This window comes from Coregonus lavaretus (assembly GCF_964263955.1).
Source record: "Coregonus lavaretus genome assembly, chromosome: 1".
Lineage (NCBI taxonomy): Eukaryota > Metazoa > Chordata > Actinopteri > Salmoniformes > Salmonidae > Coregonus > Coregonus lavaretus.
In genome coordinates, this window is record NC_139988.1 from 41442269 (window position 1) to 41451015 (window position 8747).

Genomic DNA, 8747 nt, shown 5'->3' on the forward strand with positions numbered 1-8747 from the left:
ATCACCAGGAAAAACAGTCAAGGCACGTCCGGCACTTTCATTTACACGGCTGGCCTGAGATCGGAATACCGGCAGAGGGAAAGGGAATGATCGACATCATTGCTTCAGTGCAGAGACAGCAACAACAGTCTGGAAACCACCATATCATAGTACACTGCAGGTAAGGGACATGTACTGTACACACAAACCAAATCTGGGAGCCCAAAACACTCTCATTACTACTGCCCTTTTAATTACTTGGAGTGTAAAAAGTTGAGGGAGGGGGGGTGCTAAGCTGACATATGTAATTGTTTTCAGATGGTCATACTATGGATCATTTAGCTATTTGATTTGGAATTTTAGGACCCCTTTAGGTATAAAAAAAATATATATCCAATTTCTTTTGGATAAAATATAGATTTTGGCCTTTACTACTAAAGCCCGTAGAAACGCATTGAATAACACATTCATAAATGGCAAAAAGGACAGTCAAAAAATGTATCATAAGAAACAAGGTTTTGAGGTATCTGTCCTAAATCAAGGAGATATTTAAAAAACTCAGGAAATATATACAGTGAGGGAAAAAAGTATTTATTTCCCTGCTGATTTTGTAAGTTTGCCCACTGACAAAGAAATGATCAGTCTATAATTTTAATGGTAGGTTTATTTGAACAGTGAGAGACAGAATTACAAAAAAATAATCCAGAAAAACGCATGTCAAAAATGTTATAAATTGATTTGCATTTTAATGAGGGAAATAAGTATTTGACCCCCTCTCAATAAGAAAGATTTCTGGCTCCCAGGTGTCTTTTATACAGGTAACGAGCTGAGATTAGGAACACACTCTTAAAGGGAGTGCTCCTAATCTCAATTTGTTACCTGTATAAAAGACACCTGTCCACAGAAGCAATCAATCAATCAGATTCCAAACTCTCCACCATGGCCAAGACCAAACAGCTCTCCAAGGATGTCAGGGACAAGATTGTAGACCTACACAAAGCTGGAATGGGCTATAAGATCATCGCCAAGCAGCTTGGTGAGAAGGTGACAACAGATTATTCGCAAATGGAAGAAACACAAAAGAACTGTCAATCTCCCCCAGCCTGGGGCTCCATGCAAGATCTCACCTCGTGGAGTTGCAATGATTTTTTTTATTTTTATATTTTTTTCACCTTTATTTAACCAGGTAAGCCAGTTGAGAACAGGTTCTCATTTACAACTGCGACCTGGCCAAGATAAAGCAAAGTAGTGCAATAAAAACAACACAGAGTTACATATGGGGTAAAAAACATAAAGTCAGAAATACAACAGAAAATATATATACAGTGTGTGCAAATGTAGCAAGTTATGGAGGTAAGGCAATAAATAGGCTATAGTGCAGAATAATTACAATAGTATTAACACTGGAATGCTAGATGTGCAAGAGATTATGTGCAAATAGAGATACTGGGGTGCAAAAGAGCAAAATAAATAACAATATAGGGATGAGGTAGTTGGGTGGGCTAATTTCAGATGGGCTGTGTACAGGTGCAGTGATCGGTAAGGTGCTCTGACAACTGATGCTTAAAGTTATTGAGGGAGATAAGAGTCTCCAGCTTCAGAGATTTTTGCAATTCGTTCCAGTCATTGGCAGCAGAGAACTGGAAGGAATGGCGGCCAAAGGAGGTGTTGGCTTTGGGAATGACCAGTGAGATATACCTGCTGGAGCGCAGACTACGGGTGGGTGCTGCTATGGTGACCAATGAGCTAAGATAAGGCGGGGATTTGCCTAGCAGTGATTTATAGATGGCCTGGAGCCAGTGGGTTTGACGACGAACATGTAGTGAGGACCAGCCAACAAGAGCGTACAGGTCACAGTGGTGGGTAGTGTATGGGGCTTTGGAGACAAAACGGATGGCACTGTGATAGACTACATCCAATTTGCTGAGTAGAGTGTTGGAGGCTATTTTGTAAATGACATCGCCGAAGTCAAGGATCGGTAGGATAGTCAGTTTTACGAGGGCATGTTTGGCAGCATGAGTGAAGGAGGCTTTGTTGCGAAATAGGAAGCCGATTCTAGATTTAACTTTGGATTGGAGATTCTTTATGTGAGTCTGGAAGTTGAGTTTACAGTCTAACCAGACACCTAGGTATTTGTAGTTGTCCACATACTCTAGGTCAGACCCGTCGAGAGTGGTGATTCTAGTCGGGTGGGCGGGTGCCAGCAGCGTTCGATTGAAAAGCATGCATTTAGTTTTACTAGTGTTTAAGAGCAGTTGAAGGCTACTGAAGGATTGTTGTATGGCATTGAAGCTCGTTTGGAGGTTTGTTAACACAGTATCCAATGAAGGGCCAGATGTATACAAAATGGTGTCGTCTGCATAGAGGTGGATCTGAGAGTCACCAGCAGCAAGAGCGACATCATTGATATACACGGAGAAAAGTGTCGGCCCAAGAATTGAACCCTGTGGCACCCCCATAGAGACTGCCATAGGTCCAGACAACAGGCCCTCCGATTTGACACACTGAACTCTATCTGAGAAGTAGTTGGTGAACCAGGCGAGGCAGTCATTTGAGAAACCAAGGCTATTTAGTCTGCCAATAAGAATGCGGTGGTTGACAGAGTCGAAAGCCTTGGCCAGGTCGATGAAGACGGCTGCACAGTACTGTCTATTATCAATCGCGGTTATAATATCGTTTAGGACCTTGAGCGTGGCTGAAGTGCACCCGTGACCAGCTCGGAAACCGGATTGCATAGCGGAGAAGGTACGGTGGTATTCGAAATGGTCGATGATCTGTTTGTTAACTTGGCTTTCGAATACTTTCGAAAGGCAGGGCAGGATGGATATAGGTCTGTAGCAGTTTGGATCTAGAGTGTCACCCCCTTTGAAGAGGGGGATGACCGCGGCAGCTTTCCAATCTCTGGGGATCTCAGACGTTATGAAAGAGAGGTTGAACAGACTAGTAATAGGGGTTGCGACAATTTCGGCGGCTAGTTTTAGAAAGAAAGGGTCCAGATTGTCTAGCCCAGCTGATTTGTAGGGGTCCAGATTTTGCAGCGCTTTCAAAACATCAGCTGTCTGAATTTGTGTGAAGGAGAAGCGGGGGGGGAATGGGCAAGTTGCAGCAGAGGGTGCAGAGTTGGTGGCCGGGTTAGTGGTAGCCAGATGGAAAGCATGGCCAGCTGTAGCAAAATGCTTGTTGAAATTCTCGATTATTGTAGATTTATCGGTGGTGATAGTGTTTCCTAGCCTCAGTGCAGTGGGCAGCTGGGAGGAAGTGCTCTTATTCTCCATGGACTTTACAGTGTCCCAAAACTTTTTGGAGTTAGTGCTACAGGATGCAAATTTCTGTTTGAAATAGTTAGCCTTTGCTTTCCTGACTGCTTGTGTATATTGGTTCCTAACTTCCCTGAAAAGTTGCATATCGCGGGGGCTATTTGATGCTAATGCTGTACGCCACAGGATGTTTTTGTGCTGGTCAAGGGCAGTCAAGTCTGAGGAGAACCAGGGGCTATATCGGTTCTTAGTTCTGTATTTTTTGAATGGGGCATGTTTATTTAAGATTGAGAGGAAATTACTTTTAAGGAACAACCTTGAGAACGGTGAAGAACGATCATGAGAACGGTGAAGAATCAGTCCAGAACTACACGGGAGGATCTTGTCAATGATCTCAAGGCAGCTGGGACCATAATCACCAATAAAACAATTGGTAACACACTACGCCGTGAAGGACTGAAATCCTGCAGTGCCCGCAAGGTCCCCCTGCTCAAGAAAGCACATATACAGGCCCGTCTTAAGTTTGCCAATGAACATCTGAATGATTCAGAGGAGAACTGGGTGAAAGTGTTGTGGTCAGATGAGACCAAAATCGAGCTCTTTGGCATCAACTCAACTCGCCGTGTTTGGAGGAGGAGGCATGCTGCCTATGACCCCAAGAACACCATCCCCACCGTCAAACATGGAGGTGGAAACATTATGCTTTGGGGGTGTTTTTCTGCTAAGGGGACAGGACAACTTCACCGCATCAAAGGGACGATGGACGGGGCCATGTACCGTCAAATATTGGGTGAGAACCTCCTTCCCTCAGCCAGGGCATTGAAAATGGGTCGTGGATGGGTATTCCAGCATGACAATGACCCAAAACACACGGCCAAGGCAACAAAGGAGTGGCTCAAGAAGAAGCACATTAAGGTCCTGGAGTGGCCTAGCCAGTCTCCAGACCTTAATCCCATAGAAAATCTGTGGAGTGAGCTGAAGGTTCCTGTTGCCAAACGTCAGCCTCGAAACCTTAATGACTTGGAGAAGATCTGCAAAGAGGAGTGGGACAAAATCCCTCCTGAGATGTGTGCAAACCTGGTGGCCAACTACAAGAAACGTCTGACCTATATGATTGCCAACAAGGGTTTTGCCACCAAGTACTAAGTCATGTTTTGCAGAGGGGTCAAATACTTTTTTCCCTCATTAAAATGCAAATCAATTTATAACATTTTTGACATGCGTTTTTCTTGATTTTTTTGTTGTTATTCTGTCTCTCACTGTTCAAATAAACCTACCATTAAAATTATAGACTGATCATGTCTTTGTCAGTGGGCAAACATACAAAAGCAGCAGGGGATCAAATACTTTTTTCCCTCACTGTATATATATAATTTTTTTTGCACATTTTTAACCCCTTTTTGGGGTAGGCACAAAACTACCTTCATACTTCCATTAGTTTTTTAAAACCGGTACAGGTTACCTTTAGGGGGTCGTAGAGCATAACGGAGAACACCATTGTGTTCCCATTAATTTGTAGCCCAAATGGTTCGAACGCTACCAAACAGAAGTTGGCACGTCGACGGTACCGACATCAGATGAGTCTCCTGACCCTTGTGGTGGTCGAAGAGCAAAACGGAGAACACCATCATGTTCGTGAGAGTCTCCCCTTAATCGTTTGTAGGTCAAACCGTTCGGACGTTACAGACGTTTTTGTGCTAGCTCTACCACCTTTCACCACAGATGTGGAAGTGCAACACTGGCAGATGCGGTGGATTGAGACACATCCAATGCAAAAAAACAGATACCTCTAGCTTAATCTGACAGATTCTGATGGGGATATTTTTTGTTATGTAGTGTGTCAATCGTCTCTAGGGGTTTAAAAACACATTAGGATCATACCAAACACAAAATAATGTTTTAAAGAAAATCTATGACTTTTCTCCATTTTGCCTTTGTAGACTCTGTTCTACAGCCCAACTCTTTATAAAGACTTGTGTGAAAGACTGCTGTAAAAGCTCTGATCAGAACATGCGTAGCTCCAGGTGAAGTACTTCTCATGCAGCACGGCCCACTGGGATTGATCCAATCCACTGATTCACAGTCAATTAAAACCTCTCAAAGTGAAATCTCCTACCACTCCGGCTTTGATTAATCTGATAGAATGAGCTAACAACAGGAAATGGTGTCATCACTCTCTCATATTCCTTCATCAGGGCCTGTCTAAAGAGGAGATTTTTAAAGCTTATTCTCATCCGCTGGGAGTGGGGGCTTGCCCATTACAATCACCCTCTCTCTTCTCGCTCTCTCACCGGCATTGTAAGCACTGACTCAATCCAAAGAGAGTGAGAGATAGCAGACTTATTAGTGCTACCGTTTGGATTAGTGTCTTTAAGGGAGGCTGATTATTAGTACTATTAGTCAAAGGTCACCTTTTCTCCAACTAATTGCTTTCAATACAAATGGGAAAGGATGGTGTAAGTTGTAGGGTTTGCAGTATAGCCCTATGGTTAGGGAAATGGGAGAATAGGAAGCTGTAGATCTAGGAGCTCTACTGTTAGAGATCTCTCCTATCAACCACTAACAAGATCCTTTTGTATATATAGAGTATGTGGACACCCCTTCAAATTAGTGGATTCGGCTATTTCAGCCACACCCGTTGCTGACAGGTATATACAATCAAGCACACAGCCATGCAATCCCCATAGACAAACATTGGCAGTAGAATGGCCTTACTGAAGAGCTCAGTGACTTTCAACGCGACACCGTCATAGGATGCCACACACAAGCCTAAGATCACCATACGGAATGCCAAGTGGTGTAAAGCTCGCCACCATTGGACTCTGGAGCAGTGGAAATACGTTATCTGGAGTGATAAATCACGCTTCACCATATGGCAGTCTGACGGACAAATCTGGGTTTGGCGAATGCCAGGAGAACACTACCTGCCCGAATGCATAGTGCCAACTGTAAAGTTTGGTGGAGGAGGAATAATGGTCTGGGGCTGTGGCAACAGTTTGGGGATGGCCCTTTCCTGTTTCATCTTGACAATGCCCTCATGCACAAAGCGAGGTCCATACAGAAATGGTTTGTTGAGATCGGTGTGGAAGAACATGAATGAGCCTGCAATGAGCCTTGACCTCAACCCCATCGAACACCTTTGGGTTGTATTGGAACGCCGACTGCGAGCCAGGCCTAATCACTCAACATCAGTGCCCGACCTCACTAATGCTCTTGTGGCTGAATGGAAGCAAGTCCCCGCAGCAATGTTCCAACATCTAGTGGAAAGCCTTCCCAGAAGAGTAGAGGTTGTTATAGCAGCAAAGGGGCAACCAACTCCATATTAATGCCCATGATTTTGGAATGAGATCTTCAACGAGGAGGTGTTCACATACTTTTAGTCATGTAGTGTAACTTACCTGTTTTGCTGCACCAAGGAAATCCAACACGATAAAATACATAGAATGTTGTGAAATTAGTGCATTGCTTTGGCGCTCAATGCAGCCCAAACGGCATGACAGTGAACTGGTAGAGCCCTGAGGGTGTATGGAATGTAGTATACTCCCTTGACTCACATTCAGTTCTAAGCACATATTCAATAAATTGCTTGGAGTAACCCTGGATTGTAAACTGTCATGGTCAAAACATATTGATACAACAGTAGCTAGGATGGGGAGAAGTCTGTCTATAATAAAGCACTGCTCTGCATTCTTAACAGCACTATCAACAAGGCAGGTCCTACAGGTCCTAGTTTTGTCGCACCTGGACTACTGTTCAGTCGTGTGGTCAGGTACCACGAAGAGGGACTAACATTAATAATATGCATGTCAATCTCTCCTGGCTCAAAGTGGAGGAGAGATTGACTTCATCACTACTTGTGTTTGTGAGAGGTATTGACATGTTGAATGCACCAAGCTGTCTGTTTGAACTACTGGCCCACAGCTCGGACACCCATGCAGACCCCACAAGACATGCCACCAGAGGTCTCTTCACAGTCCCCAAGTCAAGAACAGACTATGGGAGGCGCACAGTACTACATAGAGCCATGATTACATGGAACTCTATTCCACATAAAGTAACTCATGCCAGCAATAAAATTAGATTTAAAAAACAGATAGAAATACACCTCATGGAACAGCGGGGACTGTGAAGCAACACAAACATAGACACGTGCATACAAACACACGATAACATACGCACTATACACACGTACACATGGATTTTGTGTTATAGATATGTGGTAGTAGAGTAGAGGCCTGAGGGCACACACTTAATATGTTGCGAAATCTGTTATGAATGTATTGTAATGTTTTTAAAAATGTATAACTGCCTTAATTTTGCTGGACCCCAGGAAGAGTAGCTGCCGCCTTGGCAGCAGCTAATGGGGATCCATAATAAATACAAATACAGTACCCTCTAATGGTAGTTACTGGCCTTTAGAGCAAACGTATCTGTTGCTGTAGATGCTGATGATTCTGTCCTGGGTTTATTTCTCAGTGCTGGTGCGGGTCGGACCGGGACATTCATCGCCCTGAGTAATATTCTGGAGCGGGTGAAAGCAGAGGGCCTACTGGACGTGTTTCAGACAGTCAAGAGCTTACGTATGAAGAGACCACACATGGTTCAGACTGTGGTAGGTATTACATATCGTAGCATAAACACATTGTTTACCATGTTTGGATACAATTTCTATCATAGGTGATGGTAGCCTACATTAATGAAAATATACAGTATAAAGATGACATACATTCAAATTATCTTCAAAATAATGACAATTATGTATTTCAGTGATTTATGTTTGTGTTGTGTGTTTTGTTTGTTTGTTGTTTCAGGAACAATATGACTTCTGCTACAGAGTGGTTAAAGATTTTGTTGACATTTTCTCAGACTATGCCAATTTCAAATGACAATATCTGCTACACCCATGTATTTTTCCACCTAGCATATACCATTTTGTTGGAACCTTCTTTTCTAAGCTCTTTTAAGCTCTTTTTACACTTTGCACCTATCACCAGTACTTAAACGTATTGTATCATATTGTAATATATTTGTTTGTTTGTCTGTCTGTTTTTTTGTTTGCTCGTTCAAAACAGCCCCAAATAAAATATTATATTATGTCTATTTAGTCATGGACTTTTCAACTAGCTTTGTGTCCTCAGTATTTGAATTGAAAACCTAAGACCATTCGATCAAAAACGGGAATGAAGGGTTTAATTGAATAGGTCCTCTGACTCAAGACAATACTGAAAATATGTTATTATGTTAACATTATGTATATACACTGAGTGTATAAAACATTAAGGACACCTTCCTAATATTGAGTTGCACCTGGTCAGTCTATGTCATGGAAAGAGGAGATGTCCTTAATATTTTGTACACTCAGTGTATTTATTAATTAACTTATGCATATAATCTTTATCTATTTATATAATGTAGAATTTAATGTACATTTTGAGTATGTAAAAAAAAAAAAAATACCATGAGATTGCCTTTCATTGCCTGTGGTCTGTACCATAGCTATGGCACATACTA

General features: G+C 42.6%; 1 pseudogene across 1 annotated transcript in view; it reads left to right on the forward strand.

The window, feature by feature from the left end:
- LOC311132280 (receptor-type tyrosine-protein phosphatase epsilon-like) overlaps window positions 1–8360 on the forward strand; it is a 68051-nt pseudogene extending 59691 nt beyond the window's left edge. The window contains exons 18-20 of the transcript in view: window positions 9–160; window positions 7713–7848; window positions 8048–8360. The product of the transcript in view is annotated as a receptor-type tyrosine-protein phosphatase epsilon-like (transcript). The remainder of the gene's footprint in view (window positions 1–8; window positions 161–7712; window positions 7849–8047) is intronic.
- Window positions 8361–8747: the final 387 nt, after the last annotated feature.